Here is a 12,168-nt window from a genome sequence, read left to right as displayed (position 1 = left end):
GTTCTACAGCTTATCAGAGCCTTAGCTACAAAGAGAAAAAACATTTCCTATAACAGCTATATGTCCCAGCTCTTCACTGTCAACTCTTTGGTGGGTATGGGGATATTCATATCCTGTCCATTGCTTTTGACCCCTATTTGCACTTGTCAAGCCCCAGCACTACACAGTCAACACGAACCTATAGAGGTATGCAATGGGGGGTGGATTTTGGCACTCTGTTCCTCTACTGCTCATGGGGCTCAATTTATTTTTTAGTGGCCCTAATCAGATAAATCATTACATATACGATGTGAAACCTCTTTTAAAACTGGTCTGCAAAGACACACACATTGATAGTACCTTCGCTATTGTTAATTTAGGAATGATGGTAGGCAGCTTTTATTGTCCTTTTGTCTTCTTAGGTACTCATACTGTATACTCTTAGGACCCACTCCTCCACAGAGTAGTGTAAAGCTCTCTCAGTCTTTACCCTCACATAATGGTTTTAGTTTTGATTTTTGTGCACTGTATCTGTATTTAAGTTCTACCTGATGGCAGTGAGAACAAGGACAAGGAAATCTCAGTATTTTACACTATAATTGCCCCCATGCCGAATCCTCTCATCTATACCCTGAGAAATATGGAATTTAAAATTGCTATTCAGAAAGGATGATATCAAATGTCACATTCAGAATTACAGTACATAAGGTGATAGTCATTGTGCCTCCAGTACTGTGCCCCGGAATAGTCATCATTAGAGATACTTTAGAAATAATTTAAGCTTTTCTTGGAATCTTACTAATTGACCATTACCATATATAGGTCAAACAATCTATTTACTGTTATTCATATAGAAAACTATACTTTAAAATGCTTAACTAGTTCTGGGTATTACTATTTGGATTTGAAGATTGGAAGGACTATCTTAGAGCACATCATTAATCATGTCACATCCCTATACAAAAATATACTGGAAGACACTATTCTTTGCAATACCCCTTCTCTCATGTTATTTAAAAATCTCTTCATATTGGCCTACATCTGCCTTACTAATAATAGAATCCACTGCATTGGAATGAAGCATGGTTTAATACAATGATAATAGGGTTTCCAGTCAAGAAAAAATGGTTCAAATACTCACATTCAATTTTTATCTCTGGGTCTTGGCAATTTGCTTAATTTGTATTAGCAGCATTTTTTTTGAAATATCTATGAGAATGTGGCAATATTAGGTTTTGAAAAAGTATTGTAAGATTGCTTGGGCTATAACACAAAATTTTAGTGTAGTATGCAGCATACTGGTAAGAAAGGTTAAGACTTTTCCTATTACCCTACTTTTTGTTAGTTTTGCTATGCTAGAATATTTTTTATATTTTAAAATTTTATTGAAATATATCATTCATACATGAACATATATAAACAATAAGTGCATAGTAAAATTTGTCAGCTTAAGCAAACATGCATAACATTATACAGGGGTCCCATACATCACTCCACAACAAACACCTTGCATTGTTGTGAAATTAGTTACAAATTATGAAATATTATGGTAAAATATTACTACTAACTATAATCCATATCTTACAATTATTGTGTTTACCCCCAACCCACCCTATATTATTTTTAAAATATATTTTTATTGCAGAAGTTGTGAACTTACAAAGCAATTATACGCATATGTAGAATTTCCACACTCTTTCACCAAAGCACCACACTGTGGTGGAACATTGGTTTCATATTATGAGATAATATCATCAAATTATTACCACCAACCATGGTCCATGGCAATAGAGATGTACATCCACTCTTGGTCACAGAAGGACACTCTTGCATCTGTGCCATCAACCACAATTTTCATCCAGCTCAGAGTTCACTGTACTGTTTAGTCCCTACATTATTCTCTAGCTTTCTTTCAAATGACATTTATATCCTTAGACTATCCTTTACAGTTACATTCCCATTTATCAACAAAGTGCTACTCACTATAATCTCTATCCATTTCCATACTTTTATAGTAAAGTTAATTACAACTTCTACGTATGTTAAGATCAGTAGTCTTCCTCAGCCCTCCTCTTATCTCCTAATAACCTATATTCTAGGTTTTAACTCACTGCATTTATTCTTTGTATTTAGATCATATTAATGAAACCAGGCAATATTTGTCCTTTTGTGTCGGGCTTACTTTACTTAGCATAATGTCTTCAAGAGTCATCCATGTTATTATATGTGTCTAAATTCATTTCTTCTTACTGCAGCATAGTATTCCATCATATATATATACCACTTTTCATTTATCCATTACCTGATTGATGGACATTCAAGTTGTTTCCATCTTTTGGCAATTGTGAATAATACTGCTCTGAACATTGGTGTACAGATGTATGTTCATGCCACAGTTTTCAGTTCTTCTGTATATATACCTAGTAGAGGAATTGATGGATCATATGATAGTTCTATATTTAGCTTCCTGAGGAACCTCTAAACTGTCTTCCACAGAGGCTGCACCATTTTACAATTCCACAAACAGTGAAGGAGTGTTCCTATTTCTCTACATCCTCTCCAGCACTTATTGTTTTCTGTTTTTTGAATAATGGTCCTTCTATGAGATTATATCGCATTGTCATTTTGATTTGTATTTCCCTAATAGCTAGCAATATGGAACAATTTTTCTCATGCATTTTAGCCATTTGTATTTCCTTTTTGGAGAAATGTCTATTTAATTCTTTTGCCAATTTTTAAAATTGGATTGCTTCCTCTTTTATTGTTGAATTGTATAATCTTTTTTATACACAATGAAAATCAAACCCTTATCAAATATGTGGTTTCCAAATATTCTTGCCCATTGAATGGGCTGCCTTTTCACCTTCTTGACAAATTCCTTAGAATCAAAAAAGTGTTTAAGTTTGAGGAGTTCTCATTTATTCATATTTTCTTTCATTGCTCATGCTTTTGGATGCACCTCATACCACCAGGTCTTGAAGATGTTTTCCAGCACATTTGTCTAGGAGCTTATGGTAGTTGGAGATTATTTATGAATTCCAAAAAGAGAGATTGCATATGTAAACTTGTCTGTTCATCTGCACATGATCCCCTTTGATTGTATTAGATATGTTTGACTGAATTATGTTAAGATTAGGGAATTGATTCAACCACTTCATTAGGGTGTAACTTAGTTTAAGTCCCTACTTGCTTAGTGGACTGTATCAATGGACAGTCACTCAAGAAGACACATGGAAGAAAACACAAGAGCTCCATAGACATGGAAGAGAGAGAACTTTGCCAGTTTTGATCCTGGAACCTGGGAAGATCTGAGCCATTCACCTGATAGTTTGTAGTCAGAGAAAATGGAGTCTTAAGAGGAAGAAGGAAGGAGAGGCCAGACAGAACTTGCCTGCCATCTTTCTTCAACATGTAGCAACAGACTTCAGTGAGAAAGTAACCTTGAGTTGGACTCTTTAGGGCCTTGTAACTGCAAACTTTTATACCAAATAAATACCCTTTATAAAAGCCAACCGATTTCTGTTACTATGCATCAGGAACCCTTTGACTGACTAATACAGAACCTTATGGTTTTTCTTTTCTATTTAGGTATTGATCCATTTTGAGTTAATTTTAATATAAGGTGTGAGATAAGGGTCCTTTTTCTTTCTTCTGGATATGGATATCCAGTTCGTGCAGCACCATTTGTTGAGTAGACTGTTGTGTCCCAGCTGGGTGAGTTTGACAGGCTTGTCAAAGGTTACTTGGTCTTAGATGTGACAGTCTGTTTCTGAACCATCAGTTGGGTTCTAATGGTCTATGTGTCTATCTTCACGACAGTAGCATGCTGTTTTAACTACTATTGCTAGGTAATATGGTAGGACTCCAGAGGTGGGAGTCCTCCAACTTCACTTTTCCTTTTTAAGATGTTTCTGGTTATTTGGCATCCCTTATCCTTCCAAATACATTAGATAATAGTGTTTTCCATTTGTTTGAAAAATAATTTTTATTAGGATTGTGTTGAATCTGTACATCAATTTGGGTAGAATTGACATCTTAATGATATTTAGTCTTCCAATCCATGAGCATGGTATGTTCTTCCAATTAAATAGGACTTTTTTCATTTTTTTTTTAAACAATGCATTGTAGTTTTCGGAATGCAAGTGCTTTCCAATCTTGGTTAAGTTTATTACTAAATATGTGGTTCTTTTAGTTGCTATTTTAAATGAACAATTTTTTCTGAATTCCTCCTCAGATTGTGCATTGTTGATGCATGGAAGCACCTATGATTTCTGAGTACTGGTCTTATATCCTGACACTCTACTGAAATCATATATTAGCCCTCGCAGATTTGTTGTAGATTTTTCAGGACTTCTGGATATAGGATCATATCATCTGTGACTATTGAAAGTTTTATTTCTTCTTTTCAAATTTGGATACATTTTGTTTCTTTTTCTTGACTGCTCTAGCTAGAATCTCTAGCACTATATTGAACAGCACTGGTCATACTGGGCATCCCTGTCTTGTTCCTGATCTCTGATCTCAGTGAGAAAGCTTTCAGTCTTTGACCATTGAGTACAATATTAGCTATGGTTTTTTTCATATATGGCCTTTATCATGTAGAGAAAGTTTCTCTCAGTCCTACCTTTTGCAGTATTTTTTTAAGATTTATTTTATTTAATTTATTATCACCCCCTTTTTGCTGCTTGCGTCCTTTCTACTCTTTGTGTCCATTCACTGCACATTCTTCGGTGTATGCTTGTCTCCCTTTGTTGCATCATTTGCTGTGTCAGCTCTCTGTGGGTGCTGGCTGTCAGCTCTCCATGGGCGCAGGCCAGCTTGCCTTCACAAGGAGGCCCTGGGACATGAACCCAGGGCCTCCCATATGGTAGGCAGGAGCCCAATTGATTGATCCACAGCTGCTTCCTTTTTGCAGTATTTTTATGAAGAAAAGATGTTCTATTTTATCAAATGCTTTTTTCTGCATCAGTCACTAGAATCGTGTCATTTTTCTTCTTTGATGTATTAATGTAGTGTATTACACTGATTGATTTTCTTGTGTTGAACCAACCCTTGCATGACTGCTATAAAATTGACTTATAATGAATAATTCTTTTAATTTGTTATTGGATTGAATTAGCAAATATTTTCTTGAGGATTTTTCATCTATATTCATTAGGGAAATCATTTATAATAGTCATTTATAATAGACTTTGGTATTTTGGTGATTCTGTCTTCATAGAATGAGTTTGGTAGCATTCCTTATTGTTCAATTTTTTGGAGGAGCTTGAGTAGGATTGGTGTTAAAAGTTCTTTGAATGCATGGTAGAACTCACCTGTAAAACTATCTGGTACTCAGCATTTCATTTTGGGGAGTTGTTTGATGACTGTTTCAATCTCTATACTTGTGATTGGTTTTTGAGGTTTTCTATATCTTCTAATGTGAACATAGGTTAATCATACATTCCTAGGAATTTTTCCATTTAATCTACATTGTGTTTTTTTTTTCTTTTGGCATGCATATGTTCATAGTATTCTCCTAAATCTTTTATCATAAGAGATCAGTAGTAATGTCCCCAAATTAATTTTTATTTCATTTATTTGCATCTTCTCTCTTGTTTCCTTTGTCAGTCTAAGGGCTTTTCAATTTTGTTAATCTTCCTGAAGCACTAAGTTTTGATTTTGTAAATTCTATTATTTTTTGTTCTCAATTTCAATTATTTCTCCTCTAATCTTTGTTATTTCATTCCTTCTATTTGCCTAGTGATTAATTTATTTTACTTTTTCTAGTTCCTATAGCTGTGTACTTGTTATTGATTTTATTTTTTTTATTTTTATTTTCTTTTATTTACTTTGTAATAATATTACATTAAAAATATATATATATGAGGTCCCATTGAACCCTACCTTCCCCACCCCTCCTCTCCCCCCCCTCAGCAACACTCCCTCCCATCATCATGACACAGCCATTGCATTTGGCAAGTATATCTTTGGGCACCCCCGCACCCCATGGTCAACGGTTCACACCATGGCCCACACTCTCCCCCATTCCATCCAGTGGGCCCTGTGAGGATTTACAATGTCCGGTGATTGCTCCTGAAGCACCATCCAGGGCAGCCCCATGTCCCAAAGACACCTCCACCTCTCATCTCTTCCTGCCTTTCCCCATACCCATCAGCCATCATGTCCACTTTTCCCAATCCAATGCCACCTCTTCTATGTGGACATTGGATTGGTTGTGTCCGTTGCACCTCTATGTCAAGAGGAGGTTCAGATTCCACCTGGATGCTGGATACAATCCTCCCACTTTCAGTTGTAATCACTCTAGGCTCCATGGTGTGGTGGTTGTCCTTCTTCAACTCCATCTTAGCTGAGTGTGGTGAGCCCAATAAGTCAGATTGTAGGTGCTGGAGTCTGTTGAGGCTCAGGACCTGGCTATCACATTGTCAGTCTAGAGATTCAAATCCCCTAAATATATCTTAAACCCCGACACTAACTGCACCTCCAGCACATTAGCATGAAAGTCTTATGAAGAGGGATCCCATCTGAGTCCAGATTCGTCACACATAAACACCAGTTCCAAAGAGGGGCCATCTGACCTGGTAGTTAACCCCATCGGCCATGACCATAACTCCCATGGGTCTCTTTAGCTCTCGAAGGAACCGATATCTGGGGGTTGTATCTGTTTTATCTGTCTCTCTGACTCTGCTCAGTTGTGCATAAGGGCAATCCTTCTGACAGCCTCCAGACTCTTTTTTAGAGACTCGTAGCCATATAAACTCATTTCTCCTTTCCATTTCCCCCTTACATTAGGTCAAACAGCATTTTAAAGTCATGTTATTTTATGTAGACAGGGATATTCCGCTGATCCGCGTTGAACCTTCCGTATGAGGTCATTTTCCAGATTTTAGCTCACTCTTTTTAATTTTTTTAAATAAGCATTTAGGGCTATAAATTTCCCTTTTAGCACTATCTGCATTGCATCACATAGGTTCTTATATGTTGTGTTCTCATTGTCATTGTCTTGAGATATTTATTAATTTCTCTCAAAATCTCTTCTTTGACCTAATGATTATTTAAGAGAAAGTGCTCTGTATAATTTCAGTCTTCTTGAATTTATTGAGATCTGCTTTGTTACCCAACGTATCATCTATTTTAGAAGAAGATCTGTGAGAACTTGAAAATAATGTAAAACTTCCTGCTGTGGTGTGAAATGTTCTGTAAAATATATTCGATTTATTCCATTAAACTCTGTGCAGATTTTTGATCCAATTCTGAGAGTTTTGTATTGAAGTTTCCAACTATTATTGCAGAGAAATCTATCACTCCCTTCAGTTTTGACAGTGTTTGCTTCATGTATCTTGGGGCATAATGGTTAGATATATATACTTATGACTATTTTTTCCTGGTGAATTGCCCCTTTTATTTATGTATGAAGTCCTTTCTTGCCTCTAATAACAGATTTGCTTTTTAATTTTTAAAATTTTAATTTGTTAAAGAAACTTAGATTACATAAGTGTTATACAAAAAATATAGGGGATCACCATATGCCCTGTTCCTTAGCCTTCCCACCTTTTCCCACATCAATAATCTCCTTCATTAGTGTGGTACATTTGCCAAAATCGATTAAAACATCTTAGAGCACTGCCACTCAGGAATGATAATAGTTTACATTGTAGTTTACACTCTCTCCTGCACAATTTTCAAGTTATACAAGATATACAATGGCCTATAACTGTCATTGCAATGCCATTCAGGATAATCCCCAAGCTCCAAAAATTCCCCCAAATCATTGCTATTTTTCCCTCTCTCTCTCCTCAGAACCTCCAGTGGCCACTGTCCCAACATCCATGGTAAACATTTTCCCTTTGCTGAGATCACAAGAAGTCTACAGTAGAACAACTGTAAGTCTACTCTGGTCCACTGTCCGTTCCCCAACCCTGAGGATTCTGTGATGGTGATGCCCACTCCACCTCTAACTGAGAGAGGTCTTTGATCCCATGGGGTAGATGATGGAATTTTCTTGCTTGCAATTGTAGACTCTCTCTGTTCCTTGAGATGGTCATTGTCAGCTATCATCTCCTTGTTAGTTGTCCTGGTTGAGTCCAATGAACTGGAGGGTAGGTGTTGCAAGTCTGTTCAGATTTAGGGCCCAGCTGGCAGATGGACAGCCCAAGTATTTAAGTCTGTTAGACATACAACTATGAACTCTACTACTAACTATAGGTTCAAATAGAGGGGCAGCAGAGCCATGTGTAGGGAAAACACAACTGAGCCCAACTCTATCACACTAGGAAGTATAAATTTCAAAGTAAGGCCCACTGAAAGGACATAAAACTCCTGAGCTCTTTGCCTTGCCTATAGTGTCTGAATGTCTCAGGAGTCCCATTATTTGCAGTAATATTTACTTTGGCAATCAAAGAGTTTCTGTTGAGACATGTATAAACATAATACCTGAAATGACCGCCTTAATCACTTTGAAGTCTCTTAGCCATATAAACTTATTTGTCTTTACCTTTTCCCCCTTTTGTTCAAGGTCTTTTTCCAGTCACATTGCTAGTTGGTTGTTGATAATAATCCCTTGGTGCCAGGAACGCTCATCCCCATGCATGATGTCCTATGCTGTGGAGAAGGTAATGGATTTATATGCTTATTCACTTTTAAAATTGAAATTATACTAAGCTTCAGTTTCAAAAGTAAAGGTTCATAAGTACAGTCAGCACAATCATTGGCCTATCAATGATCCATAATCCTTCACTATTCACTGCCTCTTTACTAAGGGGATTCTTGTCCCATCAGAGAATGTGGAAGAGCTCTCCAGGATAGGAATTCAATATTTTTTGGTTATTGTGTGAATCTTCACCCACTGTAACAATGCCCCATGAACACTCAAAAACATTGATATGCCTTACAGGTATGCCCTAAGTGAACCTCCTCCCATGCGTCCCTCATCTCTGACACCCTGCACCAGTGATCCACCCCTGCCACAGTTGTAACCTTTGTGTTATCCAAAACTTATTCAAAATTGAAGCCAACAAAATAACTGAATATAATTAATAGGATTTTTAAAGTCTCTTTCATCAGATAAAAGTGCAGTTATTCACTTTTTTTTTTGGTTACTGCATGTGTGGAATATCTTTTTTCAGCCTTTCAATTTCAATTGGTTGGTACCATTGAGTCTAAGGTGAGCCACAGGTAGACAGCATGTAGATGGATCATATTTTCTTCTGCATTCTGCCAGTCTGTGCATTTTGACTGGAGAGTTTATTCCATTAACATTCAGTGTTATTACATAAAGGCAGTTCTTATTTCACCCATTTTGATCTTTGGATTTTATTGGTCATATTTTATGTTCACCAGTCTTTTAACACTTTTAGTTATGTTTACTGACATAATCTTCATTTCTAGATTCTCTCCCACACCTCTCTTGCCTGTCTTTTCATTTCAGGCTGTAGTACTCCCTTTAGTATTTTCTGAAATTTTTTTCTCTTTGTTATAAACTCTCAGTTTCTCTTTATCTATGAATGTTCTAAACTAGCCTCATTTTTGAACAACAACCTTGCCAGACATAAGATTCTTGGCTGGCAGTTTTTCTCTTGCAGTATATTAAATGTATCATACCACTGTCTTCTTGCCTCCATGATTTCTGGTAAGAAATTGTTTCTGAATATTATTGGTAACCATTATATGTCATGCATCGCTTTTTTCTTGCTGGTCTCAGAATTCTCTTTGTATTTGGCATTTGATATTATGATTAGTATGTGTCTAGCATTTGGTCTGTTTGGACTTATTTGGATGGGAGTATGTTATGATTCTTGGACACGTATATCTATGCCTTTCAATAACGTTGGGAATTTTCTAGCATTATTTCTTCAAATATTCCTTCTGCCCCTTTCCCTTCTCTTCTTCTGGGACTCCCATGATATATATGTTTGTACATTTCTTGCCATCATTTATTTCCCTGAGAGCTATATTTTCCACTATTTTCTTCAACTGTTCTTTTGTATATTTGCTTCCAGAGGTCATTTCTCTAAACTCACTGATCCTTTCTTCTACCTCCTCAAATCTGCTGTTATATGCCTCCAGAGTATTTTAACTTCATTCATTGTGTCTTTCATTCCTATAAGATCTGCTATTTTTCTATGTATGCTCTCAAATTCTTTGTGCTCACCCAGTTTCTTCTTAATATCCATAATCTCTTTAGCTATCTCATTGAATTTATTAAAGAGATTTGTTTTGGCATGTATAATTAGTTGCCTCAACTCATTTATGTCATTTGGAGGCTTCTTCTGTTCTTTTAATGGGGCCATATTTTCCTGTTTCTTGGTATGAGTTGTAATTTTTTGTTGGTATCTTGGCATCTGGCTTGCTAGATGTATTTATTCTGGGTATAGTTTCCTTAGTTTAGGGCTTTCTTGCCCTTTTACCCTTGCTGGTTGTGTAGTAGGAGAAAAGTATGTAGCTGGTGCTGCAATCTATGGAATCTGAAGTTTCTTGTGTAAACCCAGGGACTGATGAAGATTCTCTCACTTTTCTCCTTTGCTAGGGGTAATGACAGAGTCACAGTCATATGTAATAATCCAAATCATGCAGGCCAAGACTTTCTGTAGTTGTCCAGAGAAACTGATGAAGACTCATGTGCCTTCCTCCCCTGCCTTGGGTGGAGATGGAGCTGTAAGTGTGGGCAGAAATCTATGCCATGAAGCTCAACAATGACTGCAGTTTCCCAGGTAGACAGATATAGCACTGTCACCCCCTCCCTACCAGGGATTTGGATGGACCCTCTAGTGTGCCCAACAATCTGATTCATGCTTGCCTAATATATCTGCACTTGCCCTGGGAGCTGAGGGAATACTGTCCATTCTGACATTTATGGAGTGGGATGGGAACCACCAACACCCTACAGTTCAGTTCATATAGGCCAAAAGTGCCTGCTTTTCCCCAGAGAGGCTATGGAAACATCAGCCACCCTCCTATCCTCTTGAGTGGTTGGAGTGGATCCACAGGTACATAAGAGTTCAGTTACTATAGGCTGAAAGTACCTGTCATTGTCCAGAGAACTTGAGGATACACCAGCCCTCTCCTTCCTTTTAGAGAGTGTGGTAAACACAGGTACCTTCCAGTCCAGGTTATGCAGGCTGAAAGTGCCTGCTGTTGCCTGGAAAGGCTGAAGAAACACAGTTCTCCTCCTATCTTACCTGGGGATGTGGATGGAGTTATAGATGTCCAACTGTTCACTAGGTGTTTGCTGAAAGTGCCTGAAGTTACCTGGAGACATTGGTGCATGTCCCACTAGCTTCCTCCCTGCCAGAGGTGGACCTGGAGCTTAAGTTGGGGCTGCAGTCTAATCTCGGTGGAAAGAAGCCAGTCTCTACCATCATTGTGATTTTCAAACAGCCCCACTTCCCCTCATGCCAGAGGTGGAGTTAAATTTGAGGCTACAAGTATATTTCCAACTTGGACATGTTCAAATGTTAGCAGTTCTTAGGGTTATACTTCATCCAGCCAAATTTACCAAACAGTAGCTGAAGTTGGTTGTCAACTGTCTCTTCCTCCCCTGAGTTTGGGAAATGGAGCTTCCAAATCCAGCCACAGAATAGCTCCTGAGGTGGTTTGTGCCACCAGATTTGGATGAGCACTGGCCTCCACTGCATGGCCTGTAGTTTCCCGGAGGGGCTTGTGCATATCACCCCAGCTTCCTCCTTGCCAAAGTTGGGACTTGAGCTTAGGCTAGAGCTGCAATCCAATCTGGATTGGTCGAACCTGGTACCCAACTTCACTTTGAATTTCAGTCAGCCCCACTTCCCCTCATGCCAGGAATGGAGCTAAAATTGCTGGTATTGGTCTCATTTTGGCTTAGAGAGGTTCAAACTTTAGCTATTCTTATGGTTATATGTTAAACTTAAGCAGTATGAATTTACTAATCAGTAGCTGAAGTTGGTGCCCATCTGTTTTTTCCTCCCCCATTTTTGGGAAATGTACCTTCCAGCTGCTCCACGGAGGAGCTCCCAAGGTGGCTAGTGCTGCCAGTGGAGTATGGTCACCAACCTTCATGGCATGAAGGGCTCTTCATGAATCTTCTGTGCAGATGGTCAGTCTCAACCTTCCATTCTTTCAAAGATGTTGCAGGATGCTCCTCTAGTCTCCTAGGGGCCCAAAACATGTGCTTTAGGTAGCTCTTTGTGATTACTAACTGTCCTGTAGGACAAG

This window comes from Dasypus novemcinctus, chromosome 10, assembly GCF_030445035.2.
Source record: "Dasypus novemcinctus isolate mDasNov1 chromosome 10, mDasNov1.1.hap2, whole genome shotgun sequence".
Classification (NCBI taxonomy): Eukaryota; Metazoa; Chordata; class Mammalia; order Cingulata; family Dasypodidae; genus Dasypus; species Dasypus novemcinctus.
The sequence above is the reverse complement of the archived record's forward strand: the minus strand, read 5'-3'. Positions refer to the sequence as shown.